The sequence below is a fragment of the Schistocerca piceifrons genome, unplaced genomic scaffold (assembly GCF_021461385.2).
Source record: "Schistocerca piceifrons isolate TAMUIC-IGC-003096 unplaced genomic scaffold, iqSchPice1.1 HiC_scaffold_90, whole genome shotgun sequence".
NCBI classification, from domain to species: domain Eukaryota; kingdom Metazoa; phylum Arthropoda; class Insecta; order Orthoptera; family Acrididae; genus Schistocerca; species Schistocerca piceifrons.
The window spans coordinates 20,506-45,512 of NW_025729168.1; the positions used below are offsets into that span (position 1 = coordinate 20,506).

General features: G+C 55.0%; 57 non-coding genes across 57 annotated transcripts; 11 read left to right on the forward strand and 46 right to left on the reverse strand.

Annotated features, from left to right (window-relative positions):
* Window positions 1–431: 431 nt before the first annotated feature.
* On the reverse strand, window positions 432–505 carry Trnai-aau. The gene has a single exon. It is a non-coding gene; the product is annotated as a tRNA-Ile (tRNA).
* A 198-nt stretch (window positions 506–703) lies between these two features.
* Window positions 704–775, reverse strand: Trnae-uuc. Its single transcript has one exon. It is a non-coding gene; the product is annotated as a tRNA-Glu (tRNA).
* Window positions 776–1,080: 305 nt separating this feature from the next.
* Trnam-cau lies at window positions 1,081–1,153 on the reverse strand. The gene has a single exon. It is a non-coding gene; the product is annotated as a tRNA-Met (tRNA).
* A 380-nt stretch (window positions 1,154–1,533) lies between these two features.
* Trnag-gcc lies at window positions 1,534–1,604 on the reverse strand. Its single transcript has one exon. It is a non-coding gene; the product is annotated as a tRNA-Gly (tRNA).
* Window positions 1,605–1,929: 325 nt separating this feature from the next.
* Window positions 1,930–2,001, forward strand: Trnag-ucc. The gene has a single exon. It is a non-coding gene; the product is annotated as a tRNA-Gly (tRNA).
* A 588-nt stretch (window positions 2,002–2,589) lies between these two features.
* Trnai-aau lies at window positions 2,590–2,663 on the reverse strand. Its single transcript has one exon. It is a non-coding gene; the product is annotated as a tRNA-Ile (tRNA).
* A 198-nt stretch (window positions 2,664–2,861) lies between these two features.
* On the reverse strand, window positions 2,862–2,933 carry Trnae-uuc. Its single transcript has one exon. It is a non-coding gene; the product is annotated as a tRNA-Glu (tRNA).
* Window positions 2,934–3,238: 305 nt separating this feature from the next.
* Window positions 3,239–3,311, reverse strand: Trnam-cau. Its single transcript has one exon. It is a non-coding gene; the product is annotated as a tRNA-Met (tRNA).
* Window positions 3,312–3,691: 380 nt separating this feature from the next.
* Trnag-gcc lies at window positions 3,692–3,762 on the reverse strand. Its single transcript has one exon. It is a non-coding gene; the product is annotated as a tRNA-Gly (tRNA).
* Window positions 3,763–4,087: 325 nt separating this feature from the next.
* Trnag-ucc lies at window positions 4,088–4,159 on the forward strand. The gene has a single exon. It is a non-coding gene; the product is annotated as a tRNA-Gly (tRNA).
* Window positions 4,160–4,757: 598 nt separating this feature from the next.
* Trnai-aau lies at window positions 4,758–4,831 on the reverse strand. The gene has a single exon. It is a non-coding gene; the product is annotated as a tRNA-Ile (tRNA).
* Window positions 4,832–5,029: 198 nt separating this feature from the next.
* On the reverse strand, window positions 5,030–5,101 carry Trnae-uuc. The gene has a single exon. It is a non-coding gene; the product is annotated as a tRNA-Glu (tRNA).
* A 305-nt stretch (window positions 5,102–5,406) lies between these two features.
* Window positions 5,407–5,479, reverse strand: Trnam-cau. The gene has a single exon. It is a non-coding gene; the product is annotated as a tRNA-Met (tRNA).
* A 380-nt stretch (window positions 5,480–5,859) lies between these two features.
* Window positions 5,860–5,930, reverse strand: Trnag-gcc. The gene has a single exon. It is a non-coding gene; the product is annotated as a tRNA-Gly (tRNA).
* Window positions 5,931–6,255: 325 nt separating this feature from the next.
* Trnag-ucc lies at window positions 6,256–6,327 on the forward strand. The gene has a single exon. It is a non-coding gene; the product is annotated as a tRNA-Gly (tRNA).
* A 598-nt stretch (window positions 6,328–6,925) lies between these two features.
* On the reverse strand, window positions 6,926–6,999 carry Trnai-aau. Its single transcript has one exon. It is a non-coding gene; the product is annotated as a tRNA-Ile (tRNA).
* Window positions 7,000–7,197: 198 nt separating this feature from the next.
* On the reverse strand, window positions 7,198–7,269 carry Trnae-uuc. Its single transcript has one exon. It is a non-coding gene; the product is annotated as a tRNA-Glu (tRNA).
* Window positions 7,270–7,574: 305 nt separating this feature from the next.
* On the reverse strand, window positions 7,575–7,647 carry Trnam-cau. Its single transcript has one exon. It is a non-coding gene; the product is annotated as a tRNA-Met (tRNA).
* A 380-nt stretch (window positions 7,648–8,027) lies between these two features.
* On the reverse strand, window positions 8,028–8,098 carry Trnag-gcc. Its single transcript has one exon. It is a non-coding gene; the product is annotated as a tRNA-Gly (tRNA).
* A 325-nt stretch (window positions 8,099–8,423) lies between these two features.
* Window positions 8,424–8,495, forward strand: Trnag-ucc. Its single transcript has one exon. It is a non-coding gene; the product is annotated as a tRNA-Gly (tRNA).
* A 588-nt stretch (window positions 8,496–9,083) lies between these two features.
* Window positions 9,084–9,157, reverse strand: Trnai-aau. The gene has a single exon. It is a non-coding gene; the product is annotated as a tRNA-Ile (tRNA).
* A 198-nt stretch (window positions 9,158–9,355) lies between these two features.
* Window positions 9,356–9,427, reverse strand: Trnae-uuc. Its single transcript has one exon. It is a non-coding gene; the product is annotated as a tRNA-Glu (tRNA).
* Window positions 9,428–9,732: 305 nt separating this feature from the next.
* On the reverse strand, window positions 9,733–9,805 carry Trnam-cau. Its single transcript has one exon. It is a non-coding gene; the product is annotated as a tRNA-Met (tRNA).
* A 380-nt stretch (window positions 9,806–10,185) lies between these two features.
* Window positions 10,186–10,256, reverse strand: Trnag-gcc. The gene has a single exon. It is a non-coding gene; the product is annotated as a tRNA-Gly (tRNA).
* Window positions 10,257–10,581: 325 nt separating this feature from the next.
* Window positions 10,582–10,653, forward strand: Trnag-ucc. Its single transcript has one exon. It is a non-coding gene; the product is annotated as a tRNA-Gly (tRNA).
* Window positions 10,654–11,251: 598 nt separating this feature from the next.
* Window positions 11,252–11,325, reverse strand: Trnai-aau. Its single transcript has one exon. It is a non-coding gene; the product is annotated as a tRNA-Ile (tRNA).
* A 198-nt stretch (window positions 11,326–11,523) lies between these two features.
* Trnae-uuc lies at window positions 11,524–11,595 on the reverse strand. Its single transcript has one exon. It is a non-coding gene; the product is annotated as a tRNA-Glu (tRNA).
* A 305-nt stretch (window positions 11,596–11,900) lies between these two features.
* Trnam-cau lies at window positions 11,901–11,973 on the reverse strand. The gene has a single exon. It is a non-coding gene; the product is annotated as a tRNA-Met (tRNA).
* Window positions 11,974–12,353: 380 nt separating this feature from the next.
* On the reverse strand, window positions 12,354–12,424 carry Trnag-gcc. The gene has a single exon. It is a non-coding gene; the product is annotated as a tRNA-Gly (tRNA).
* A 325-nt stretch (window positions 12,425–12,749) lies between these two features.
* On the forward strand, window positions 12,750–12,821 carry Trnag-ucc. Its single transcript has one exon. It is a non-coding gene; the product is annotated as a tRNA-Gly (tRNA).
* A 598-nt stretch (window positions 12,822–13,419) lies between these two features.
* On the reverse strand, window positions 13,420–13,493 carry Trnai-aau. Its single transcript has one exon. It is a non-coding gene; the product is annotated as a tRNA-Ile (tRNA).
* A 198-nt stretch (window positions 13,494–13,691) lies between these two features.
* On the reverse strand, window positions 13,692–13,763 carry Trnae-uuc. Its single transcript has one exon. It is a non-coding gene; the product is annotated as a tRNA-Glu (tRNA).
* A 305-nt stretch (window positions 13,764–14,068) lies between these two features.
* On the reverse strand, window positions 14,069–14,141 carry Trnam-cau. The gene has a single exon. It is a non-coding gene; the product is annotated as a tRNA-Met (tRNA).
* A 380-nt stretch (window positions 14,142–14,521) lies between these two features.
* On the reverse strand, window positions 14,522–14,592 carry Trnag-gcc. Its single transcript has one exon. It is a non-coding gene; the product is annotated as a tRNA-Gly (tRNA).
* Window positions 14,593–14,917: 325 nt separating this feature from the next.
* Window positions 14,918–14,989, forward strand: Trnag-ucc. Its single transcript has one exon. It is a non-coding gene; the product is annotated as a tRNA-Gly (tRNA).
* A 598-nt stretch (window positions 14,990–15,587) lies between these two features.
* Trnai-aau lies at window positions 15,588–15,661 on the reverse strand. Its single transcript has one exon. It is a non-coding gene; the product is annotated as a tRNA-Ile (tRNA).
* Window positions 15,662–15,859: 198 nt separating this feature from the next.
* Trnae-uuc lies at window positions 15,860–15,931 on the reverse strand. Its single transcript has one exon. It is a non-coding gene; the product is annotated as a tRNA-Glu (tRNA).
* A 305-nt stretch (window positions 15,932–16,236) lies between these two features.
* Window positions 16,237–16,309, reverse strand: Trnam-cau. The gene has a single exon. It is a non-coding gene; the product is annotated as a tRNA-Met (tRNA).
* Window positions 16,310–16,689: 380 nt separating this feature from the next.
* Window positions 16,690–16,760, reverse strand: Trnag-gcc. The gene has a single exon. It is a non-coding gene; the product is annotated as a tRNA-Gly (tRNA).
* A 325-nt stretch (window positions 16,761–17,085) lies between these two features.
* On the forward strand, window positions 17,086–17,157 carry Trnag-ucc. The gene has a single exon. It is a non-coding gene; the product is annotated as a tRNA-Gly (tRNA).
* Window positions 17,158–17,755: 598 nt separating this feature from the next.
* Trnai-aau lies at window positions 17,756–17,829 on the reverse strand. The gene has a single exon. It is a non-coding gene; the product is annotated as a tRNA-Ile (tRNA).
* A 198-nt stretch (window positions 17,830–18,027) lies between these two features.
* On the reverse strand, window positions 18,028–18,099 carry Trnae-uuc. The gene has a single exon. It is a non-coding gene; the product is annotated as a tRNA-Glu (tRNA).
* Window positions 18,100–18,404: 305 nt separating this feature from the next.
* On the reverse strand, window positions 18,405–18,477 carry Trnam-cau. The gene has a single exon. It is a non-coding gene; the product is annotated as a tRNA-Met (tRNA).
* A 380-nt stretch (window positions 18,478–18,857) lies between these two features.
* Window positions 18,858–18,928, reverse strand: Trnag-gcc. Its single transcript has one exon. It is a non-coding gene; the product is annotated as a tRNA-Gly (tRNA).
* A 325-nt stretch (window positions 18,929–19,253) lies between these two features.
* Trnag-ucc lies at window positions 19,254–19,325 on the forward strand. The gene has a single exon. It is a non-coding gene; the product is annotated as a tRNA-Gly (tRNA).
* A 598-nt stretch (window positions 19,326–19,923) lies between these two features.
* Window positions 19,924–19,997, reverse strand: Trnai-aau. Its single transcript has one exon. It is a non-coding gene; the product is annotated as a tRNA-Ile (tRNA).
* A 198-nt stretch (window positions 19,998–20,195) lies between these two features.
* On the reverse strand, window positions 20,196–20,267 carry Trnae-uuc. Its single transcript has one exon. It is a non-coding gene; the product is annotated as a tRNA-Glu (tRNA).
* Window positions 20,268–20,572: 305 nt separating this feature from the next.
* Trnam-cau lies at window positions 20,573–20,645 on the reverse strand. Its single transcript has one exon. It is a non-coding gene; the product is annotated as a tRNA-Met (tRNA).
* A 380-nt stretch (window positions 20,646–21,025) lies between these two features.
* On the reverse strand, window positions 21,026–21,096 carry Trnag-gcc. Its single transcript has one exon. It is a non-coding gene; the product is annotated as a tRNA-Gly (tRNA).
* A 325-nt stretch (window positions 21,097–21,421) lies between these two features.
* Window positions 21,422–21,493, forward strand: Trnag-ucc. Its single transcript has one exon. It is a non-coding gene; the product is annotated as a tRNA-Gly (tRNA).
* A 598-nt stretch (window positions 21,494–22,091) lies between these two features.
* Trnai-aau lies at window positions 22,092–22,165 on the reverse strand. The gene has a single exon. It is a non-coding gene; the product is annotated as a tRNA-Ile (tRNA).
* A 198-nt stretch (window positions 22,166–22,363) lies between these two features.
* On the reverse strand, window positions 22,364–22,435 carry Trnae-uuc. The gene has a single exon. It is a non-coding gene; the product is annotated as a tRNA-Glu (tRNA).
* Window positions 22,436–22,740: 305 nt separating this feature from the next.
* On the reverse strand, window positions 22,741–22,813 carry Trnam-cau. The gene has a single exon. It is a non-coding gene; the product is annotated as a tRNA-Met (tRNA).
* A 380-nt stretch (window positions 22,814–23,193) lies between these two features.
* Trnag-gcc lies at window positions 23,194–23,264 on the reverse strand. The gene has a single exon. It is a non-coding gene; the product is annotated as a tRNA-Gly (tRNA).
* A 325-nt stretch (window positions 23,265–23,589) lies between these two features.
* Trnag-ucc lies at window positions 23,590–23,661 on the forward strand. The gene has a single exon. It is a non-coding gene; the product is annotated as a tRNA-Gly (tRNA).
* Window positions 23,662–24,250: 589 nt separating this feature from the next.
* On the reverse strand, window positions 24,251–24,324 carry Trnai-aau. The gene has a single exon. It is a non-coding gene; the product is annotated as a tRNA-Ile (tRNA).
* A 576-nt stretch (window positions 24,325–24,900) lies between these two features.
* On the reverse strand, window positions 24,901–24,973 carry Trnam-cau. The gene has a single exon. It is a non-coding gene; the product is annotated as a tRNA-Met (tRNA).
* Window positions 24,974–25,007: the final 34 nt, after the last annotated feature.

Here is a 25,007-nt window from a genome sequence, read left to right on the forward strand (position 1 = left end):
CAAGCACGAGAAACGACTGAGAGAGGTAAAGAGAGGTGAGGTTAGGCGATGGACACACAGCACGCCCCCTTCATTTCACGGTGGCGTCTCCCTGACCGAATCGGGCTGCAGCTCCGAAAACTAAGGAGAAACAAAAATAGGAAGTAAAACTGCCAATAGTACCCTGTGTTCCCATGCGCTCACCCGCCCAAGTACTGACAGGGGCCAAAGTGGTTGCGCATCGGCAATCGGACATTTTCTTTCATTTTCTCTTTATCGGTTGAGAACCAGTGTATTCAAGATATTATGGCCATTGCCGAGTGAATGATGTAGCGCTTCCCGACGAGTCGGGTTCGGATCCTCTGTCAACTTCCACGCAGGGTGATGATCTTTTGGTCATCACACTCGCCAGCTGAAATCGGCGCTGCCTTTTCGTAGTAGTAAAAGAGCAGTGGCCCGTGGGGGGATCGAACCCACGACCTTCGCGTTATTAGCACGACGCTCTAACCAACTGAGCTAACGGGCCCCAGCAGATGCAGTTGCTCAGCCCTACGCTGGAAACTGGTGGCATGAAGCCGTACACCATTTCTATGGTCGTCGTGCGTCTGCTTCCCTAGTCTATATTCTGCTGACGGTCACGAAACAGTAGCTATATTGCGAGCAGGACGGGAAACGGCCGCTCGGACAGCTCAAACTTGTCACGACTCGTGTGGAAAAAATTCCGTTCCGGTACCGGGAATCGAACCCGGGCCTCCTGGGTGAAAGCCAGGTATCCTAGCCACTAGACCACACCGGATGCGGCCGTTTCGTTCGACCGTTCGTACGGTCGCTTGTCGCATTTCGTGTCGAGTGCCGCGTCGGCGCCCTTCTCTCTTTGCGAGCATCTTTGCACAGACTGACTGGCAAGGCGCGCACCTCAAACGCCGCAGAGCAATGCTTTTGGCTTCATGCTCTGCTGGGAGAAGAGGAAAAGGGAAGCTGTAAGTAGCAATAACAGGAGGTAAACATTTTCCCGCTGAAGCGTTGAAAAGTTGTGGATAACAAACAAGAACTACGTTGGCGCCCTAGCAACAGCGCCACCATCAGTCACAGAAAATTAAATGCCCCAGGTGAGGATCGAACTCACGACCTTAAGATTATGAGACTTACGCGCTGCCTACTGCGCTACCGAGGCACGGGTGCACCACTGGTCCTGGAAACTGGGTAAATACCGTACCCAATATTAGACGTAGAGACACTGTACTTCCTGGGTAACGTGTTCTGTTGCTACACGCGCACTGCCGGCCCAGTTGATTGCGGTGTTGCTGCAGCTGTTGCAACGATAGGCAGCACTCCTTGTCGTTAAAGCTCAGTGCCTCGGAGGCACCTGGACACAGCAACTTGTGAGGCCAAGCCGACGCTAGTCTGCAGAACATCATGCGAGCGTCCTAGTGGGGACCGGCGAGTGCTGCGTTCTCGGTTCTTCTCAAGGGAATCCAGCTATATATTCTTGCGGATCGTGCATCTCAAGCGCGCAAGCCACACGGCAGCATTATCGCGGGAAAAGCAAAATGATGCATCGGCCGGGAATCGAACCCGGGCCGCCCGCGTGGCAGGCGAGCATTCTACCACTGAACCACCGATGCTGGGGCCAGCGGCAACTTCACGCTGCTTCCCGAGCAGATGTCTCAAGGGAAAGTGGGACTGCCGTCAAGCGCCGTAGCATTCTGTGGAGAAGATGCTGCAGACGCTGAATCCTGCACTGCACTGCTTAAAAATGCCGCCAGAACGCGGTCCTCGCCGGCGCCGACTCTTGCCAAAGGATGCGAAATGTACGCGGATACGCTGTCCGAATGCGTCTGGATGTGCTCCCCTAGCCTACCTCGAAATGCGCCTGCCAGGTACGATCACCTTCGGCCGCTGCCGACAGGCGGGAAGCCGACACAGCGCGGAGGCGGGGCGCTCGCTTGTGCGGTGGTGGTGTAATGGTCAGCATAGTTGCCTTCCAAGCAGTTGATCCGGGTTCGATTCCCGGCCACCGCAGCAGGCTTTTAATTTCGCGTATGAGTACTTTTGCCACGCGCTCTTAAATTATTGTTTTTCCGGCCTCCTACTCGCTGCATACCAGCCCTTAGTGTGTCTCGACTTTGCTCGGCTGACGCGAGAGCTGACGCTCTCAAATCGGCCTATATCAAAACGACAAGCACGAGAAACGACTGAGAGAGGTAAAGAGAGGTGAGGCTAGGCGATGGACACACAGCACGCCCCCTTCATTTCACGGTGGCGTCTCCCTGACCGAATCGGGCTGCAGCTCCGAAAACTAAGGAGAAACAAAAATAGGAAGTAAAACTGCCAATAGTACCCTGTGTTCCCATGCGCTCACCCGCCCAAGTACTGACAGGGGCCAAAGTGGTTGCGCATCGGCAATCGGACATTTTCTTTCATTTTCTCTTTATCGGTTGAGAACCAGTGTATTCAAGATATTATGGCCATTGCCGAGTGAATGATGTAGCGCTTCCCGACGAGTCGGGTTCGGATCCTCTGTCAACTTCCACGCAGGGTGATGATCTTTTGGTCATCACACTCGCCAGCTGAAATCGGCGCTGCCTTTTCGTAGTAGTAAAAGAGCAGTGGCCCGTGGGGGGATCGAACCCACGACCTTCGCGTTATTAGCACGACGCTCTAACCAACTGAGCTAACGGGCCCCAGCAGATGCAGTTGCTCAGCCCTACGCTGGAAACTGGTGGCATGAAGCCGTACACCATTTCTATGGTCGTCGTGCGTCTGCTTCCCTAGTCTATATTCTGCTGACGGTCACGAAACAGTAGCTATATTGCGAGCAGGACGGGAAACGGCCGCTCGGACAGCTCAAACTTGTCACGACTCGTGTGGAAAAAATTCCGTTCCGGTACCGGGAATCGAACCCGGGCCTCCTGGGTGAAAGCCAGGTATCCTAGCCACTAGACCACACCGGATGCGGCCGTTTCGTTCGACCGTTCGTACGGTCGCTTGTCGCATTTCGTGTCGAGTGCCGCGTCGGCGCCCTTCTCTCTTTGCGAGCATCTTTGCACAGACTGACTGGCAAGGCGCGCACCTCAAACGCCGCAGAGCAATGCTTTTGGCTTCATGCTCTGCTGGGAGAAGAGGAAAAGGGAAGCTGTAAGTAGCAATAACAGGAGGTAAACATTTTCCCGCTGAAGCGTTGAAAAGTTGTGGATAACAAACAAGAACTACGTTGGCGCCCTAGCAACAGCGCCACCATCAGTCACAGAAAATTAAATGCCCCGGGTGAGGATCGAACTCACGACCTTAAGATTATGAGACTTACGCGCTGCCTACTGCGCTACCGAGGCACGGGTGCACCACTGGTCCTGGAAACTGGGTAAATACCGTACCCAATATTAGACGTAGAGACACTGTACTTCCTGGGTAACGTGTTCTGTTGCTACACGCGCACTGCCGGCCCAGTTGATTGCGGTGTTGCTGCAGCTGTTGCAACGATAGGCAGCACTCCTTGTCGTTAAAGCTCAGTGCCTCGGAGGCACCTGGACACAGCAACTTGTGAGGCCAAGCCGACGCTAGTCTGCAGAACATCATGCGAGCGTCCTAGTGGGGACCGGCGAGTGCTGCGTTCTCGGTTCTTCTCAAGGGAATCCAGCTATATATTCTTGCGGATCGTGCATCTCAAGCGCGCAAGCCACACGGCAGCATTATCGCGGGAAAAGCAAAATGATGCATCGGCCGGGAATCGAACCCGGGCCGCCCGCGTGGCAGGCGAGCATTCTACCACTGAACCACCGATGCTGGGGCCAGCGGCAACTTCACGCTGCTTCCCGAGCAGATGTCTCAAGGGAAAGTGGGACTGCCGTCAAGCGCCGTAGCATTCTGTGGAGAAGATGCTGCAGACGCTGAATCCTGCACTGCACTGCTTAAAAATGCCGCCAGAACGCGGTCCTCGCCGGCGCCGACTCTTGCCAAAGGATGCGAAATGTGCGCGGATACGCTGTCCGAATGCGTCTGGATGTGCTCCCCTAGCCTACCTCGAAATGCGCCTGCCAGGTACGATCACCTTCGGCCGCTGCCGACAGGCGGGAAGCCGACACAGCGCGGAGGCGGGGCGCTCGCTTGTGCGGTGGTGGTGTAATGGTCAGCATAGTTGCCTTCCAAGCAGTTGATCCGGGTTCGATTCCCGGCCACCGCAGCAGGCTTTTAATTTCGCGTATGAGTACTTTTGCCACGCGCTCTTAAATTATTGTTTTTCCGGCCTCCTACTCGCTGCATACCAGCCCTTAGTGTGTCTCGACTTGTCTCGACTTTGCTCGGCTGACGCGAGAGCTGACGCTCTCAAATCGGCCTATATCAAAACGACAAGCACGAGAAACGACTGAGAGAGGTAAAGAGAGGTGAGGCTAGGCGATGGACACACAGCACGCCCCCTTCATTTCACGGTGGCGTCTCCCTGACCGAATCGGGCTGCAGCTCCGAAAACTAAGGAGAAACAAAAATAGGAAGTAAAACTGCCAATAGTACCCTGTGTTCCCATGCGCTCACCCGCCCAAGTACTGACAGGGGCCAAAGTGGTTGCGCATCGGCAATCGGACATTTTCTTTCATTTTCTCTTTATCGGTTGAGAACCAGTGTATTCAAGATATTATGGCCATTGCCGAGTGAATGATGTAGCGCTTCCCGACGAGTCGGGTTCGGATCCTCTGTCAACTTCCACGCAGGGTGATGATCTTTTGGTCATCACACTCGCCAGCTGAAATCGGCGCTGCCTTTTCGTAGTAGTAAAAGAGCAGTGGCCCGTGGGGGGATCGAACCCACGACCTTCGCGTTATTAGCACGACGCTCTAACCAACTGAGCTAACGGGCCCCAGCAGATGCAGTTGCTCAGCCCTACGCTGGAAACTGGTGGCATGAAGCCGTACACCATTTCTATGGTCGTCGTGCGTCTGCTTCCCTAGTCTATATTCTGCTGACGGTCACGAAACAGTAGCTATATTGCGAGCAGGACGGGAAACGGCCGCTCGGACAGCTCAAACTTGTCACGACTCGTGTGGAAAAAATTCCGTTCCGGTACCGGGAATCGAACCCGGGCCTCCTGGGTGAAAGCCAGGTATCCTAGCCACTAGACCACACCGGATGCGGCCGTTTCGTTCGACCGTTCGTACGGTCGCTTGTCGCATTTCGTGTCGAGTGCCGCGTCGGCGCCCTTCTCTCTTTGCGAGCATCTTTGCACAGACTGACTGGCAAGGCGCGCACCTCAAACGCCGCAGAGCAATGCTTTTGGCTTCATGCTCTGCTGGGAGAAGAGGAAAAGGGAAGCTGTAAGTAGCAATAACAGGAGGTAAACATTTTCCCGCTGAAGCGTTGAAAAGTTGTGGATAACAAACAAGAACTACGTTGGCGCCCTAGCAACAGCGCCACCATCAGTCACAGAAAATTAAATGCCCCGGGTGAGGATCGAACTCACGACCTTAAGATTATGAGACTTACGCGCTGCCTACTGCGCTACCGAGGCACGGGTGCACCACTGGTCCTGGAAACTGGGTAAATACCGTACCCAATATTAGACGTAGAGACACTGTACTTCCTGGGTAACGTGTTCTGTTGCTACACGCGCACTGCCGGCCCAGTTGATTGCGGTGTTGCTGCAGCTGTTGCAACGATAGGCAGCACTCCTTGTCGTTAAAGCTCAGTGCCTCGGAGGCACCTGGACACAGCAACTTGTGAGGCCAAGCCGACGCTAGTCTGCAGAACATCATGCGAGCGTCCTAGTGGGGACCGGCGAGTGCTGCGTTCTCGGTTCTTCTCAAGGGAATCCAGCTATATATTCTTGCGGATCGTGCATCTCAAGCGCGCAAGCCACACGGCAGCATTATCGCGGGAAAAGCAAAATGATGCATCGGCCGGGAATCGAACCCGGGCCGCCCGCGTGGCAGGCGAGCATTCTACCACTGAACCACCGATGCTGGGGCCAGCGGCAACTTCACGCTGCTTCCCGAGCAGATGTCTCAAGGGAAAGTGGGACTGCCGTCAAGCGCCGTAGCATTCTGTGGAGAAGATGCTGCAGACGCTGAATCCTGCACTGCACTGCTTAAAAATGCCGCCAGAACGCGGTCCTCGCCGGCGCCGACTCTTGCCAAAGGATGCGAAATGTGCGCGGATACGCTGTCCGAATGCGTCTGGATGTGCTCCCCTAGCCTACCTCGAAATGCGCCTGCCAGGTACGATCACCTTCGGCCGCTGCCGACAGGCGGGAAGCCGACACAGCGCGGAGGCGGGGCGCTCGCTTGTGCGGTGGTGGTGTAATGGTCAGCATAGTTGCCTTCCAAGCAGTTGATCCGGGTTCGATTCCCGGCCACCGCAGCAGGCTTTTAATTTCGCGTATGAGTACTTTTGCCACGCGCTCTTAAATTATTGTTTTTCCGGCCTCCTACTCGCTGCATACCAGCCCTTAGTGTGTCTCGACTTGTCTCGACTTTGCTCGGCTGACGCGAGAGCTGACGCTCTCAAATCGGCCTATATCAAAACGACAAGCACGAGAAACGACTGAGAGAGGTAAAGAGAGGTGAGGCTAGGCGATGGACACACAGCACGCCCCCTTCATTTCACGGTGGCGTCTCCCTGACCGAATCGGGCTGCAGCTCCGAAAACTAAGGAGAAACAAAAATAGGAAGTAAAACTGCCAATAGTACCCTGTGTTCCCATGCGCTCACCCGCCCAAGTACTGACAGGGGCCAAAGTGGTTGCGCATCGGCAATCGGACATTTTCTTTCATTTTCTCTTTATCGGTTGAGAACCAGTGTATTCAAGATATTATGGCCATTGCCGAGTGAATGATGTAGCGCTTCCCGACGAGTCGGGTTCGGATCCTCTGTCAACTTCCACGCAGGGTGATGATCTTTTGGTCATCACACTCGCCAGCTGAAATCGGCGCTGCCTTTTCGTAGTAGTAAAAGAGCAGTGGCCCGTGGGGGGATCGAACCCACGACCTTCGCGTTATTAGCACGACGCTCTAACCAACTGAGCTAACGGGCCCCAGCAGATGCAGTTGCTCAGCCCTACGCTGGAAACTGGTGGCATGAAGCCGTACACCATTTCTATGGTCGTCGTGCGTCTGCTTCCCTAGTCTATATTCTGCTGACGGTCACGAAACAGTAGCTATATTGCGAGCAGGACGGGAAACGGCCGCTCGGACAGCTCAAACTTGTCACGACTCGTGTGGAAAAAATTCCGTTCCGGTACCGGGAATCGAACCCGGGCCTCCTGGGTGAAAGCCAGGTATCCTAGCCACTAGACCACACCGGATGCGGCCGTTTCGTTCGACCGTTCGTACGGTCGCTTGTCGCATTTCGTGTCGAGTGCCGCGTCGGCGCCCTTCTCTCTTTGCGAGCATCTTTGCACAGACTGACTGGCAAGGCGCGCACCTCAAACGCCGCAGAGCAATGCTTTTGGCTTCATGCTCTGCTGGGAGAAGAGGAAAAGGGAAGCTGTAAGTAGCAATAACAGGAGGTAAACATTTTCCCGCTGAAGCGTTGAAAAGTTGTGGATAACAAACAAGAACTACGTTGGCGCCCTAGCAACAGCGCCACCATCAGTCACAGAAAATTAAATGCCCCGGGTGAGGATCGAACTCACGACCTTAAGATTATGAGACTTACGCGCTGCCTACTGCGCTACCGAGGCACGGGTGCACCACTGGTCCTGGAAACTGGGTAAATACCGTACCCAATATTAGACGTAGAGACACTGTACTTCCTGGGTAACGTGTTCTGTTGCTACACGCGCACTGCCGGCCCAGTTGATTGCGGTGTTGCTGCAGCTGTTGCAACGATAGGCAGCACTCCTTGTCGTTAAAGCTCAGTGCCTCGGAGGCACCTGGACACAGCAACTTGTGAGGCCAAGCCGACGCTAGTCTGCAGAACATCATGCGAGCGTCCTAGTGGGGACCGGCGAGTGCTGCGTTCTCGGTTCTTCTCAAGGGAATCCAGCTATATATTCTTGCGGATCGTGCATCTCAAGCGCGCAAGCCACACGGCAGCATTATCGCGGGAAAAGCAAAATGATGCATCGGCCGGGAATCGAACCCGGGCCGCCCGCGTGGCAGGCGAGCATTCTACCACTGAACCACCGATGCTGGGGCCAGCGGCAACTTCACGCTGCTTCCCGAGCAGATGTCTCAAGGGAAAGTGGGACTGCCGTCAAGCGCCGTAGCATTCTGTGGAGAAGATGCTGCAGACGCTGAATCCTGCACTGCACTGCTTAAAAATGCCGCCAGAACGCGGTCCTCGCCGGCGCCGACTCTTGCCAAAGGATGCGAAATGTGCGCGGATACGCTGTCCGAATGCGTCTGGATGTGCTCCCCTAGCCTACCTCGAAATGCGCCTGCCAGGTACGATCACCTTCGGCCGCTGCCGACAGGCGGGAAGCCGACACAGCGCGGAGGCGGGGCGCTCGCTTGTGCGGTGGTGGTGTAATGGTCAGCATAGTTGCCTTCCAAGCAGTTGATCCGGGTTCGATTCCCGGCCACCGCAGCAGGCTTTTAATTTCGCGTATGAGTACTTTTGCCACGCGCTCTTAAATTATTGTTTTTCCGGCCTCCTACTCGCTGCATACCAGCCCTTAGTGTGTCTCGACTTTGCTCGGCTGACGCGAGAGCTGACGCTCTCAAATCGGCCTATATCAAAACGACAAGCACGAGAAACGACTGAGAGAGGTAAAGAGAGGTGAGGCTAGGCGATGGACACACAGCACGCCCCCTTCATTTCACGGTGGCGTCTCCCTGACCGAATCGGGCTGCAGCTCCGAAAACTAAGGAGAAACAAAAATAGGAAGTAAAACTGCCAATAGTACCCTGTGTTCCCATGCGCTCACCCGCCCAAGTACTGACAGGGGCCAAAGTGGTTGCGCATCGGCAATCGGACATTTTCTTTCATTTTCTCTTTATCGGTTGAGAACCAGTGTATTCAAGATATTATGGCCATTGCCGAGTGAATGATGTAGCGCTTCCCGACGAGTCGGGTTCGGATCCTCTGTCAACTTCCACGCAGGGTGATGATCTTTTGGTCATCACACTCGCCAGCTGAAATCGGCGCTGCCTTTTCGTAGTAGTAAAAGAGCAGTGGCCCGTGGGGGGATCGAACCCACGACCTTCGCGTTATTAGCACGACGCTCTAACCAACTGAGCTAACGGGCCCCAGCAGATGCAGTTGCTCAGCCCTACGCTGGAAACTGGTGGCATGAAGCCGTACACCATTTCTATGGACGTCGTGCGTCTGCTTCCCTAGTCTATATTCTGCTGACGGTCACGAAACAGTAGCTATATTGCGAGCAGGACGGGAAACGGCCGCTCGGACAGCTCAAACTTGTCACGACTCGTGTGGAAAAAATTCCGTTCCGGTACCGGGAATCGAACCCGGGCCTCCTGGGTGAAAGCCAGGTATCCTAGCCACTAGACCACACCGGATGCGGCCGTTTCGTTCGACCGTTCGTACGGTCGCTTGTCGCATTTCGTGTCGAGTGCCGCGTCGGCGCCCTTCTCTCTTTGCGAGCATCTTTGCACAGACTGACTGGCAAGGCGCGCACCTCAAACGCCGCAGAGCAATGCTTTTGGCTTCATGCTCTGCTGGGAGAAGAGGAAAAGGGAAGCTGTAAGTAGCAATAACAGGAGGTAAACATTTTCCCGCTGAAGCGTTGAAAAGTTGTGGATAACAAACAAGAACTACGTTGGCGCCCTAGCAACAGCGCCACCATCAGTCACAGAAAATTAAATGCCCCGGGTGAGGATCGAACTCACGACCTTAAGATTATGAGACTTACGCGCTGCCTACTGCGCTACCGAGGCACGGGTGCACCACTGGTCCTGGAAACTGGGTAAATACCGTACCCAATATTAGACGTAGAGACACTGTACTTCCTGGGTAACGTGTTCTGTTGCTACACGCGCACTGCCGGCCCAGTTGATTGCGGTGTTGCTGCAGCTGTTGCAACGATAGGCAGCACTCCTTGTCGTTAAAGCTCAGTGCCTCGGAGGCACCTGGACACAGCAACTTGTGAGGCCAAGCCGACGCTAGTCTGCAGAACATCATGCGAGCGTCCTAGTGGGGACCGGCGAGTGCTGCGTTCTCGGTTCTTCTCAAGGGAATCCAGCTATATATTCTTGCGGATCGTGCATCTCAAGCGCGCAAGCCACACGGCAGCATTATCGCGGGAAAAGCAAAATGATGCATCGGCCGGGAATCGAACCCGGGCCGCCCGCGTGGCAGGCGAGCATTCTACCACTGAACCACCGATGCTGGGGCCAGCGGCAACTTCACGCTGCTTCCCGAGCAGATGTCTCAAGGGAAAGTGGGACTGCCGTCAAGCGCCGTAGCATTCTGTGGAGAAGATGCTGCAGACGCTGAATCCTGCACTGCACTGCTTAAAAATGCCGCCAGAACGCGGTCCTCGCCGGCGCCGACTCTTGCCAAAGGATGCGAAATGTGCGCGGATACGCTGTCCGAATGCGTCTGGATGTGCTCCCCTAGCCTACCTCGAAATGCGCCTGCCAGGTACGATCACCTTCGGCCGCTGCCGACAGGCGGGAAGCCGACACAGCGCGGAGGCGGGGCGCTCGCTTGTGCGGTGGTGGTGTAATGGTCAGCATAGTTGCCTTCCAAGCAGTTGATCCGGGTTCGATTCCCGGCCACCGCAGCAGGCTTTTAATTTCGCGTATGAGTACTTTTGCCACGCGCTCTTAAATTATTGTTTTTCCGGCCTCCTACTCGCTGCATACCAGCCCTTAGTGTGTCTCGACTTGTCTCGACTTTGCTCGGCTGACGCGAGAGCTGACGCTCTCAAATCGGCCTATATCAAAACGACAAGCACGAGAAACGACTGAGAGAGGTAAAGAGAGGTGAGGCTAGGCGATGGACACACAGCACGCCCCCTTCATTTCACGGTGGCGTCTCCCTGACCGAATCGGGCTGCAGCTCCGAAAACTAAGGAGAAACAAAAATAGGAAGTAAAACTGCCAATAGTACCCTGTGTTCCCATGCGCTCACCCGCCCAAGTACTGACAGGGGCCAAAGTGGTTGCGCATCGGCAATCGGACATTTTCTTTCATTTTCTCTTTATCGGTTGAGAACCAGTGTATTCAAGATATTATGGCCATTGCCGAGTGAATGATGTAGCGCTTCCCGACGAGTCGGGTTCGGATCCTCTGTCAACTTCCACGCAGGGTGATGATCTTTTGGTCATCACACTCGCCAGCTGAAATCGGCGCTGCCTTTTCGTAGTAGTAAAAGAGCAGTGGCCCGTGGGGGGATCGAACCCACGACCTTCGCGTTATTAGCACGACGCTCTAACCAACTGAGCTAACGGGCCCCAGCAGATGCAGTTGCTCAGCCCTACGCTGGAAACTGGTGGCATGAAGCCGTACACCATTTCTATGGTCGTCGTGCGTCTGCTTCCCTAGTCTATATTCTGCTGACGGTCACGAAACAGTAGCTATATTGCGAGCAGGACGGGAAACGGCCGCTCGGACAGCTCAAACTTGTCACGACTCGTGTGGAAAAAATTCCGTTCCGGTACCGGGAATCGAACCCGGGCCTCCTGGGTGAAAGCCAGGTATCCTAGCCACTAGACCACACCGGATGCGGCCGTTTCGTTCGACCGTTCGTACGGTCGCTTGTCGCATTTCGTGTCGAGTGCCGCGTCGGCGCCCTTCTCTCTTTGCGAGCATCTTTGCACAGACTGACTGGCAAGGCGCGCACCTCAAACGCCGCAGAGCAATGCTTTTGGCTTCATGCTCTGCTGGGAGAAGAGGAAAAGGGAAGCTGTAAGTAGCAATAACAGGAGGTAAACATTTTCCCGCTGAAGCGTTGAAAAGTTGTGGATAACAAACAAGAACTACGTTGGCGCCCTAGCAACAGCGCCACCATCAGTCACAGAAAATTAAATGCCCCGGGTGAGGATCGAACTCACGACCTTAAGATTATGAGACTTACGCGCTGCCTACTGCGCTACCGAGGCACGGGTGCACCACTGGTCCTGGAAACTGGGTAAATACCGTACCCAATATTAGACGTAGAGACACTGTACTTCCTGGGTAACGTGTTCTGTTGCTACACGCGCACTGCCGGCCCAGTTGATTGCGGTGTTGCTGCAGCTGTTGCAACGATAGGCAGCACTCCTTGTCGTTAAAGCTCAGTGCCTCGGAGGCACCTGGACACAGCAACTTGTGAGGCCAAGCCGACGCTAGTCTGCAGAACATCATGCGAGCGTCCTAGTGGGGACCGGCGAGTGCTGCGTTCTCGGTTCTTCTCAAGGGAATCCAGCTATATATTCTTGCGGATCGTGCATCTCAAGCGCGCAAGCCACACGGCAGCATTATCGCGGGAAAAGCAAAATGATGCATCGGCCGGGAATCGAACCCGGGCCGCCCGCGTGGCAGGCGAGCATTCTACCACTGAACCACCGATGCTGGGGCCAGCGGCAACTTCACGCTGCTTCCCGAGCAGATGTCTCAAGGGAAAGTGGGACTGCCGTCAAGCGCCGTAGCATTCTGTGGAGAAGATGCTGCAGACGCTGAATCCTGCACTGCACTGCTTAAAAATGCCGCCAGAACGCGGTCCTCGCCGGCGCCGACTCTTGCCAAAGGATGCGAAATGTGCGCGGATACGCTGTCCGAATGCGTCTGGATGTGCTCCCCTAGCCTACCTCGAAATGCGCCTGCCAGGTACGATCACCTTCGGCCGCTGCCGACAGGCGGGAAGCCGACACAGCGCGGAGGCGGGGCGCTCGCTTGTGCGGTGGTGGTGTAATGGTCAGCATAGTTGCCTTCCAAGCAGTTGATCCGGGTTCGATTCCCGGCCACCGCAGCAGGCTTTTAATTTCGCGTATGAGTACTTTTGCCACGCGCTCTTAAATTATTGTTTTTCCGGCCTCCTACTCGCTGCATACCAGCCCTTAGTGTGTCTCGACTTGTCTCGACTTTGCTCGGCTGACGCGAGAGCTGACGCTCTCAAATCGGCCTATATCAAAACGACAAGCACGAGAAACGACTGAGAGAGGTAAAGAGAGGTGAGGCTAGGCGATGGACACACAGCACGCCCCCTTCATTTCACGGTGGCGTCTCCCTGACCGAATCGGGCTGCAGCTCCGAAAACTAAGGAGAAACAAAAATAGGAAGTAAAACTGCCAATAGTACCCTGTGTTCCCATGCGCTCACCCGCCCAAGTACTGACAGGGGCCAAAGTGGTTGCGCATCGGCAATCGGACATTTTCTTTCATTTTCTCTTTATCGGTTGAGAACCAGTGTATTCAAGATATTATGGCCATTGCCGAGTGAATGATGTAGCGCTTCCCGACGAGTCGGGTTCGGATCCTCTGTCAACTTCCACGCAGGGTGATGATCTTTTGGTCATCACACTCGCCAGCTGAAATCGGCGCTGCCTTTTCGTAGTAGTAAAAGAGCAGTGGCCCGTGGGGGGATCGAACCCACGACCTTCGCGTTATTAGCACGACGCTCTAACCAACTGAGCTAACGGGCCCCAGCAGATGCAGTTGCTCAGCCCTACGCTGGAAACTGGTGGCATGAAGCCGTACACCATTTCTATGGTCGTCGTGCGTCTGCTTCCCTAGTCTATATTCTGCTGACGGTCACGAAACAGTAGCTATATTGCGAGCAGGACGGGAAACGGCCGCTCGGACAGCTCAAACTTGTCACGACTCGTGTGGAAAAAATTCCGTTCCGGTACCGGGAATCGAACCCGGGCCTCCTGGGTGAAAGCCAGGTATCCTAGCCACTAGACCACACCGGATGCGGCCGTTTCGTTCGACCGTTCGTACGGTCGCTTGTCGCATTTCGTGTCGAGTGCCGCGTCGGCGCCCTTCTCTCTTTGCGAGCATCTTTGCACAGACTGACTGGCAAGGCGCGCACCTCAAACGCCGCAGAGCAATGCTTTTGGCTTCATGCTCTGCTGGGAGAAGAGGAAAAGGGAAGCTGTAAGTAGCAATAACAGGAGGTAAACATTTTCCCGCTGAAGCGTTGAAAAGTTGTGGATAACAAACAAGAACTACGTTGGCGCCCTAGCAACAGCGCCACCATCAGTCACAGAAAATTAAATGCCCCGGGTGAGGATCGAACTCACGACCTTAAGATTATGAGACTTACGCGCTGCCTACTGCGCTACCGAGGCACGGGTGCACCACTGGTCCTGGAAACTGGGTAAATACCGTACCCAATATTAGACGTAGAGACACTGTACTTCCTGGGTAACGTGTTCTGTTGCTACACGCGCACTGCCGGCCCAGTTGATTGCGGTGTTGCTGCAGCTGTTGCAACGATAGGCAGCACTCCTTGTCGTTAAAGCTCAGTGCCTCGGAGGCACCTGGACACAGCAACTTGTGAGGCCAAGCCGACGCTAGTCTGCAGAACATCATGCGAGCGTCCTAGTGGGGACCGGCGAGTGCTGCGTTCTCGGTTCTTCTCAAGGGAATCCAGCTATATATTCTTGCGGATCGTGCATCTCAAGCGCGCAAGCCACACGGCAGCATTATCGCGGGAAAAGCAAAATGATGCATCGGCCGGGAATCGAACCCGGGCCGCCCGCGTGGCAGGCGAGCATTCTACCACTGAACCACCGATGCTGGGGCCAGCGGCAACTTCACGCTGCTTCCCGAGCAGATGTCTCAAGGGAAAGTGGGACTGCCGTCAAGCGCCGTAGCATTCTGTGGAGAAGATGCTGCAGACGCTGAATCCTGCACTGCACTGCTTAAAAATGCCGCCAGAACGCGGTCCTCGCCGGCGCCGACTCTTGCCAAAGGATGCGAAATGTGCGCGGATACGCTGTCCGAATGCGTCTGGATGTGCTCCCCTAGCCTACCTCGAAATGCGCCTGCCAGGTACGATCACCTTCGGCCGCTGCCGACAGGCGGGAAGCCGACACAGCGCGGAGGCGGGGCGCTCGCTTGTGCGGTGGTGGTGTAATGGTCAGCATAGTTGCCTTCCAAGCAGTTGATCCGGGTTCGATTCCCGGCCACCGCAGCAGGCTTTTAATTTCGCGTATGAGTACTTTTGCCACGCGCTCTTAAATTATTGTTTTTCCGGCCTCCTACTCGCTGCATACCAGCCCTTAGTGTGTCTCGACTTGTCTCGACTTTGCTCGGCTGACGCGAGAGCTGACGCTCTCAAATCGGCCTATATCAAAACGACAAGCACGAGAAACGACTGAGAGAGGTAAAGAGAGGTGAGGCTAGGCGATGGACACACAGCACGCCCCCTTCATTTCACGGTGGCGTCTCCCTGACCGAATCGGGCTGCAGCTCCGAAAACTAAGGAGAAACAAAAATAGGAAGTAAAACTGCCAATAGTACCCTGTGTTCCCATGCGCTCACCCGCCCAAGTACTGACAGGGGCCAAAGTGGTTGCGCATCGGCAATCGGACATTTTCTTTCATTTTCTCTTTATCGGTTGAGAACCAGTGTATTCAAGATATTATGGCCATTGCCGAGTGAATGATGTAGCGCTTCCCGACGAGTCGGGTTCGGATCCTCTGTCAACTTCCACGCAGGGTGATGATCTTTTGGTCATCACACTCGCCAGCTGAAATCGGCGCTGCCTTTTCGTAGTAGTAAAAGAGTAGTGGCCCGTGGGGGGATCGAACCCACGACCTTCGCGTTATTAGCACGACGCTCTAACCAACTGAGCTAACGGGCCCCAGCAGATGCAGTTGCTCAGCCCTACGCTGGAAACTGGTGGCATGAAGCCGTACACCATTTCTATGGTCGTCGTGCGTCTGCTTCCCTAGTCTATATTCTGCTGACGGTCACGAAACAGTAGCTATATTGCGAGCAGGACGGGAAACGGCCGCTCGGACAGCTCAAACTTGTCACGACTCGTGTGGAAAAAATTCCGTTCCGGTACCGGGAATCGAACCCGGGCCTCCTGGGTGAAAGCCAGGTATCCTAGCCACTAGACCACACCGGATGCGGCCGTTTCGTTCGACCGTTCGTACGGTCGCTTGTCGCATTTCGTGTCGAGTGCCGCGTCGGCGCCCTTCTCTCTTTGCGAGCATCTTTGCACAGACTGACTGGCAAGGCGCGCACCTCAAACGCCGCAGAGCAATGCTTTTGGCTTCATGCTCTGCTGGGAGAAGAGGAAAAGGGAAGCTGTAAGTAGCAATAACAGGAGGTAAACATTTTCCCGCTGAAGCGTTGAAAAGTTGTGGATAACAAACAAGAACTACGTTGGCGCCCTAGCAACAGCGCCACCATCAGTCACAGAAAATTAAATGCCCCGGGTGAGGATCGAACTCACGACCTTAAGATTATGAGACTTACGCGCTGCCTACTGCGCTACCGAGGCACGGGTGCACCACTGGTCCTGGAAACTGGGTAAATACCGTACCCAATATTAGACGTAGAGACACTGTACTTCCTGGGTAACGTGTTCTGTTGCTACACGCGCACTGCCGGCCCAGTTGATTGCGGTGTTGCTGCAGCTGTTGCAACGATAGGCAGCACTCCTTGTCGTTAAAGCTCAGTGCCTCGGAGGCACCTGGACACAGCAACTTGTGAGGCCAAGCCGACGCTAGTCTGCAGAACATCATGCGAGCGTCCTAGTGGGGACCGGCGAGTGCTGCGTTCTCGGTTCTTCTCAAGGGAATCCAGCTATATATTCTTGCGGATCGTGCATCTCAAGCGCGCAAGCCACACGGCAGCATTATCGCGGGAAAAGCAAAATGATGCATCGGCCGGGAATCGAACCCGGGCCGCCCGCGTGGCAGGCGAGCATTCTACCACTGAACCACCGATGCTGGGGCCAGCGGCAACTTCACGCTGCTTCCCGAGCAGATGTCTCAAGGGAAAGTGGGACTGCCGTCAAGCGCCGTAGCATTCTGTGGAGAAGATGCTGCAGACGCTGAATCCTGCACTGCACTGCTTAAAAATGCCGCCAGAACGCGGTCCTCGCCGGCGCCGACTCTTGCCAAAGGATGCGAAATGTGCGCGGATACGCTGTCCGAATGCGTCTGGATGTGCTCCCCTAGCCTACCTCGAAATGCGCCTGCCAGGTACGATCACCTTCGGCCGCTGCCGACAGGCGGGAAGCCGACACAGCGCGGAGGCGGGGCGCTCGCTTGTGCGGTGGTGGTGTAATGGTCAGCATAGTTGCCTTCCAAGCAGTTGATCCGGGTTCGATTCCCGGCCACCGCAGCAGGCTTTTAATTTCGCGTATGAGTACTTTTGCCACGCGCTCTTAAATTATTGTTTTTCCGGCCTCCTACTCGCTGCATACCAGCCCTTAGTGTGTCTCGACTTGTCTCGACTTTGCTCGGCTGACGCGAGAGCTGACGCTCTCAAATCGGCCTATATCAAAACGACAAGCACGAGAAACGACTGAGAGAGGTAAAGAGAGGTGAGGCTAGGCGATGGACACACAGCACGCCCCCTTCATTTCACGGTGGCGTCTCCCTGACCGAATCGGGCTGCAGCTCCGAAAACTAAGGAGAAACAAAAATAGGAAGTAAAACTGCCAATAGTACCCTGTGTTCCCATGCGCTCACCCGCCCAAGTACTGACAGGGGCCAAAGTGGTTGCGCATCGGCAATCGGACATTTTCTTTCATTTTCTCTTTATCGGTTGAGAACCAGTGTATTCAAGATATTATGGCCATTGCCGAGTGAATGATGTAGCGCTTCCCGACGAGTCGGGTTCGGATCCTCTGTCAACTTCCACGCAGGGTGATGATCTTTTGGTCATCACACTCGCCAGCTGAAATCGGCGCTGCCTTTTCGTAGTAGTAAAAGAGCAGTGGCCCGTGGGGGGATCGAACCCACGACCTTCGCGTTATTAGCACGACGCTCTAACCAACTGAGCTAACGGGCCCCAGCAGATGCAGTTGCTCAGCCCTACGCTGGAAACTGGTGGCATGAAGCCGTACACCATTTCTATGGACGTCGTGCGTCTGCTTCCCTAGTCTATATTCTGCTGACGGTCACGAAACAGTAGCTATATTGCGAGCAGGACGGGAAACGGCCGCTCGGACAGCTCAAACTTGTCACGACTCGTGTGGAAAAAATTCCGTTCCGGTACCGGGAATCGAACCCGGGCCTCCTGGGTGAAAGCCAGGTATCCTAGCCACTAGACCACACCGGATGCGGCCGTTTCGTTCGACCGTTCGTACGGTCGCTTGTCGCATTTCGTGTCGAGTGCCGCGTCGGCGCCCTTCTCTCTTTGCGAGCATCTTTGCACAGACTGACTGGCAAGGCGCGCACCTCAAACGCCGCAGAGCAATGCTTTTGGCTTCATGCTCTGCTGGGAGAAGAGGAAAAGGGAAGCTGTAAGTAGCAATAACAGGAGGTAAACATTTTCCCGCTGAAGCGTTGAAAAGTTGTGGATAACAAACAAGAACTACGTTGGCGCCCTAGCAACAGCGCCACCATCAGTCACAGAAAATTAAATGCCCCGGGTGAGGATCGAACTCACGACCTTAAGATTATGAGACTTACGCGCTGCCTACTGCGCTACCGAGGCACGGGTGCACCACTGGTCCTGGAAACTGGGTAAATACCGTACCCAATATTAGACGTAGAGACACTGTACTTCCTGGGTAACGTGTTCTGTTGCTACACGCGCACTGCCGGCCCAGTTGATTGCGGTGTTGCTGCAGCTGTTGCAACGATAGGCAGCACTCCTTGTCGTTAAAGCTCAGTGCCTCGGAGGCACCTGGACACAGCAACTTGTGAGGCCAAGCCGACGCTAGTCTGCAGAACATCATGCGAGCGTCCTAGTGGGGACCGGCGAGTGCTGCGTTCTCGGTTCTTCTCAAGGGAATCCAGCTATATATTCTTGCGGATCGTGCATCTCAAGCGCGCAAGCCACACGGCAGCATTATCGCGGGAAAAGCAAAATGATGCATCGGCCGGGAATCGAACCCGGGCCGCCCGCGTGGCAGGCGAGCATTCTACCACTGAACCACCGATGCTGGGGCCAGCGGCAACTTCACGCTGCTTCCCGAGCAGATGTCTCAAGGGAAAGTGGGACTGCCGTCAAGCGCCGTAGCATTCTGTGGAGAAGATGCTGCAGACGCTGAATCCTGCACTGCACTGCTTAAAAATGCCGCCAGAACGCGGTCCTCGCCGGCGCCGACTCTTGCCAAAGGATGCGAAATGTGCGCGGATACGCTGTCCGAATGCGTCTGGATGTGCTCCCCTAGCCTACCTCGAAATGCGCCTGCCAGGTACGATCACCTTCGGCCGCTGCCGACAGGCGGGAAGCCGACACAGCGCGGAGGCGGGGCGCTCGCTTGTGCGGTGGTGGTGTAATGGTCAGCATAGTTGCCTTCCAAGCAGTTGATCCGGGTTCGATTCCCGGCCACCGCAGCAGGCTTTTAATTTCGCGTATGAGTACTTTTGCCACGCGCTCTTAAATTATTGTTTTTCCGGCCTCCTACTCGCTGCATACCAGCCCTTAGTGTGTCTCGACTTGTCTCGACTTTGCTCGGCTGACGCGAGAGCTGACGCTCTCAAATCGGCCTATATCAAAACGACAAGCACGAGAAACGACTGAGAGAGGTAAAGAGAGGTGAGGCTAGGCGATGGACACACAGCACGCCCCCTTCATTTCACGGTGGCGTCTCCCTGACCGAATCGGGCTGCAGCTCCGAAAACTAAGGAGAAACAAAAATAGGAAGTAAAACTGCCAATAGTACCCTGTGTTCCCATGCGCTCACCCGCCCAAGTACTGACAGGGGCCAAAGTGGTTGCGCATCGGCAATCGGACATTTTCTTTCATTTTCTCTTTATCGGTTGAGAACCAGTGTATTCAAGATATTATGGCCATTGCCGAGTGAATGATGTAGCGCTTCCCGACGAGTCGGGTTCGGATCCTCTGTCAACTTCCACGCAGGGTGATGATCTTTTGGTCATCACACTCGCCAGCTGAAATCGGCGCTGCCTTTTCGTAGTAGTAAAAGAGCAGTGGCCCGTGGGGGGATCGAACCCACGACCTTCGCGTTATTAGCACGACGCTCTAACCAACTGAGCTAACGGGCCCCAGCAGATGCAGTTGCTCAGCCCTACGCTGGAAACTGGTGGCATGAAGCCGTACACCATTTCTATGGTCGTCGTGCGTCTGCTTCCCTAGTCTATATTCTGCTGACGGTCACGAAACAGTAGCTATATTGCGAGCAGGACGGGAAACGGCCGCTCGGACAGCTCAAACTTGTCACGACTCGTGTGGAAAAAATTCCGTTCCGGTACCGGGAATCGAACCCGGGCCTCCTGGGTGAAAGCCAGGTATCCTAGCCACTAGACCACACCGGATGCGGCCGTTTCGTTCGACCGTTCGTACGGTCGCTTGTCGCATTTCGTGTCGAGTGCCGCGTCGGCGCCCTTCTCTCTTTGCGAGCATCTTTGCACAGACTGACTGGCAAGGCGCGCACCTCAAACGCCGCAGAGCAATGCTTTTGGCTTCATGCTCTGCTGGGAGAAGAGGAAAAGGGAAGCTGTAAGTAGCAATAACAGGAGGTAAACATTTTCCCGCTGAAGCGTTGAAAAGTTGTGGATAACAAACAAGAACTACGTTGGCGCCCTAGCAACAGCGCCACCATCAGTCACAGAAAATTAAATGCCCCGGGTGAGGATCGAACTCACGACCTTAAGATTATGAGACTTACGCGCTGCCTACTGCGCTACCGAGGCACGGGTGCACCACTGGTCCTGGAAACTGGGTAAATACCGTACCCAATATTAGACGTAGAGACACTGTACTTCCTGGGTAACGTGTTCTGTTGCTACACGCGCACTGCCGGCCCAGTTGATTGCGGTGTTGCTGCAGCTGTTGCAACGATAGGCAGCACTCCTTGTCGTTAAAGCTCAGTGCCTCGGAGGCACCTGGACACAGCAACTTGTGAGGCCAAGCCGACGCTAGTCTGCAGAACATCATGCGAGCGTCCTAGTGGGGACCGGCGAGTGCTGCGTTCTCGGTTCTTCTCAAGGGAATCCAGCTATATATTCTTGCGGATCGTGCATCTCAAGCGCGCAAGCCACACGGCAGCATTATCGCGGGAAAAGCAAAATGATGCATCGGCCGGGAATCGAACCCGGGCCGCCCGCGTGGCAGGCGAGCATTCTACCACTGAACCACCGATGCTGGGGCCAGCGGCAACTTCACGCTGCTTCCCGAGCAGATGTCTCAAGGGAAAGTGGGACTGCCGTCAAGCGCCGTAGCATTCTGTGGAGAAGATGCTGCAGACGCTGAATCCTGCACTGCACTGCTTAAAAATGCCGCCAGAACGCGGTCCTCGCCGGCGCCGACTCTTGCCAAAGGATGCGAAATGTGCGCGGATACGCTGTCCGAATGCGTCTGGATGTGCTCCCCTAGCCTACCTCGAAATGCGCCTGCCAGGTACGATCACCTTCGGCCGCTGCCGACAGGCGGGAAGCCGACACAGCGCGGAGGCGGGGCGCTCGCTTGTGCGGTGGTGGTGTAATGGTCAGCATAGTTGCCTTCCAAGCAGTTGATCCGGGTTCGATTCCCGGCCACCGCAGCAGGCTTTTAATTTCGCGTATGAGTACTTTTGCCACGCGCTCTTAAATTATTGTTTTTCCGGCCTCCTACTCGCTGCATACCAGCCCTTAGTGTGTCTCGACTTGTCTCGACTTTGCTCGGCTGACGCGAGAGCTGACGCTCTCAAATCGGCCTATATCAAAACGACAAGCACGAGAAACGACTGAGAGAGGTAAAGAGAGGTGAGGCTAGGCGATGGACACACAGCACGCCCCCTTCATTTCACGGTGGCGTCTCCCTGACCGAATCGGGCTGCAGCTCCGAAAACTAAGGAGAAACAAAAATAGGAAGTAAAACTGCCAATAGTACCCTGTGTTCCCATGCGCTCACCCGCCCAAGTACTGACAGGGGCCAAAGTGGTTGCGCATCGGCAATCGGACATTTTCTTTCATTTTCTCTTTATCGGTTGAGAACCAGTGTATTCAAGATATTATGGCCATTGCCGAGTGAATGATGTAGCGCTTCCCGACGAGTCGGGTTCGGATCCTCTGTCAACTTCCACGCAGGGTGATGATCTTTTGGTCATCACACTCGCCAGCTGAAATCGGCGCTGCCTTTTCGTAGTAGTAAAAGAGCAGTGGCCCGTGGGGGGATCGAACCCACGACCTTCGCGTTATTAGCACGACGCTCTAACCAACTGAGCTAACGGGCCCCAGCAGATGCAGTTGCTCAGCCCTACGCTGGAAACTGGTGGCATGAAGCCGTACACCATTTCTATGGTCGTCGTGCGTCTGCTTCCCTAGTCTATATTCTGCTGACGGTCACGAAACAGTAGCTATATTGCGAGCAGGACGGGAAACGGCCGCTCGGACAGCTCAAACTTGTCACGACTCGTGTGGAAAAAATTCCGTTCCGGTACCGGGAATCGAACCCGGGCCTCCTGGGTGAAAGCCAGGTATCCTAGCCACTAGACCACACCGGATGCGGCCGTTTCGTTCGACCGTTCGTACGGTCGCTTGTCGCATTTCGTGTCGAGTGCCGCGTCGGCGCCCTTCTCTCTTTGCGAGCATCTTTGCACAGACTGACTGGCAAGGCGCGCACCTCAAACGCCGCAGAGCAATGCTTTTGGCTTCATGCTCTGCTGGGAGAAGAGGAAAAGGGAAGCTGTAAGTAGCAATAACAGGAGGTAAACATTTTCCCGCTGAAGCGTTGAAAAGTTGTGGATAACAAACAAGAACTACGTTGGCGCCCTAGCAACAGCGCCACCATCAGTCACAGAAAATTAAATGCCCCGGGTGAGGATCGAACTCACGACCTTAAGATTATGAGACTTACGCGCTGCCTACTGCGCTACCGAGGCACGGGTGCACCACTGGTCCTGGAAACTGGGTAAATACCGTACCCAATATTAGACGTAGAGACACTGTACTTCCTGGGTAACGTGTTCTGTTGCTACACGCGCACTGCCGGCCCAGTTGATTGCGGTGTTGCTGCAGCTGTTGCAACGATAGGCAGCACTCCTTGTCGTTAAAGCTCAGTGCCTCGGAGGCACCTGGACACAGCAACTTGTGAGGCCAAGCCGACGCTAGTCTGCAGAACATCATGCGAGCGTCCTAGTGGGGACCGGCGAGTGCTGCGTTCTCGGTTCTTCTCAAGGGAATCCAGCTATATATTCTTGCGGATCGTGCATCTCAAGCGCGCAAGCCACACGGCAGCATTATCGCGGGAAAAGCAAAATGATGCATCGGCCGGGAATCGAACCCGGGCCGCCCGCGTGGCAGGCGAGCATTCTACCACTGAACCACCGATGCTGGGGCCAGCGGCAACTTCACGCTGCTTCCCGAGCAGATGTCTCAAGGGAAAGTGGGACTGCCGTCAAGCGCCGTAGCATTCTGTGGAGAAGATGCTGCAGACGCTGAATCCTGCACTGCACTGCTTAAAAATGCCGCCAGAACGCGGTCCTCGCCGGCGCCGACTCTTGCCAAAGGATGCGAAATGTGCGCGGATACGCTGTCCGAATGCGTCTGGATGTGCTCCCCTAGCCTACCTCGAAATGCGCCTGCCAGGTACGATCACCTTCGGCCGCTGCCGACAGGCGGGAAGCCGACACAGCGCGGAGGCGGGGCGCTCGCTTGTGCGGTGGTGGTGTAATGGTCAGCATAGTTGCCTTCCAAGCAGTTGATCCGGGTTCGATTCCCGGCCACCGCAGCAGGCTTTTAATTTCGCGTATGAGTACTTTTGCCACGCGCTCTTAAATTATTGTTTTTCCGGCCTCCTACTCGCTGCATACCAGCCCTTAGTGTGTCTCGACTTTGCTCGGCTGACGCGAGAGCTGACGCTCTCAAATCGGCCTATATCAAAACGACAAGCACGAGAAACGACTGAGAGAGGTAAAGAGAGGTGAGGCTAGGCGATGGACACACAGCACGCCCCCTTCATTTCACGGTGGCGTCTCCCTGACCGAATCGGGCTGCAGCTCCGAAAACTAAGGAGAAACAAAAATAGGAAGTAAAACTGCCAATAGTACCCTGTGTTCCCATGCGCTCACCCGCCCAAGTACTGACAGGGGCCAAAGTGGTTGCGCATCGGCAATCGGACATTTTCTTTCATTTTCTCTTTATCGGTTGAGAACCAGTGTATTCAAGATATTATGGCCATTGCCGAGTGAATGATGTAGCGCTTCCCGACGAGTCGGGGTTCGGATCCTCTGTCAACTTCCACGCAGGGTGATGATCTTTTGGTCATCACACTCGCCAGCTGAAATCGGCGCTGCCTTTTCGTAGTAGTAAAAGAGCAGTGGCCCGTGGGGGGATCGAACCCACGACCTTCGCGTTATTAGCACGACGCTCTAACCAACTGAGCTAACGGGCCCCAGCAGATGCAGTTGCTCAGCCCTACGCTGGAAACTGGTGGCATGAAGCCGTACACCATTTCTATGGACGTCGTGCGTCTGCTTCCCTAGTCTATATTCTGCTGACGGTCACGAAACAGTAGCTATATTGCGAGCAGGACGGGAAACGGCCGCTCGGACAGCTCAAACTTGTCACGACTCGTGTGGAAAAAATTCCGTTCCGGTACCGGGAATCGAACCCGGGCCTCCTGGGTGAAAAGCCAGGTATCCTAGCCACTAGACCACACCGGATGCGGCCGTTTCGTTCGACCGTTCGTACGGTCGCTTGTCGCATTTCGTGTCGAGTGCCGCGTCGGCGCCCTTCTCTCTTTGCGAGCATCTTTGCACAGACTGACTGGCAAGGCGCGCACCTCAAACGCCGCAGAGCAATGCTTTTGGCTTCATGCTCTGCTGGGAGAAGAGGAAAAGGGAAGCTGTAAGTAGCAATAACAGGAGGTAAACATTTTCCCGCTGAAGCGTTGAAAAGTTGTGGATAACAAACAAGAACTACGTTGGCGCCCTAGCAACAGCGCCACCATCAGTCACAGAAAATTAAATGCCCCGGGTGAGGATCGAACTCACGACCTTAAGATTATGAGACTTACGCGCTGCCTACTGCGCTACCGAGGCACGGGTGCACCACTGGTCCTGGAAACTGGGTAAA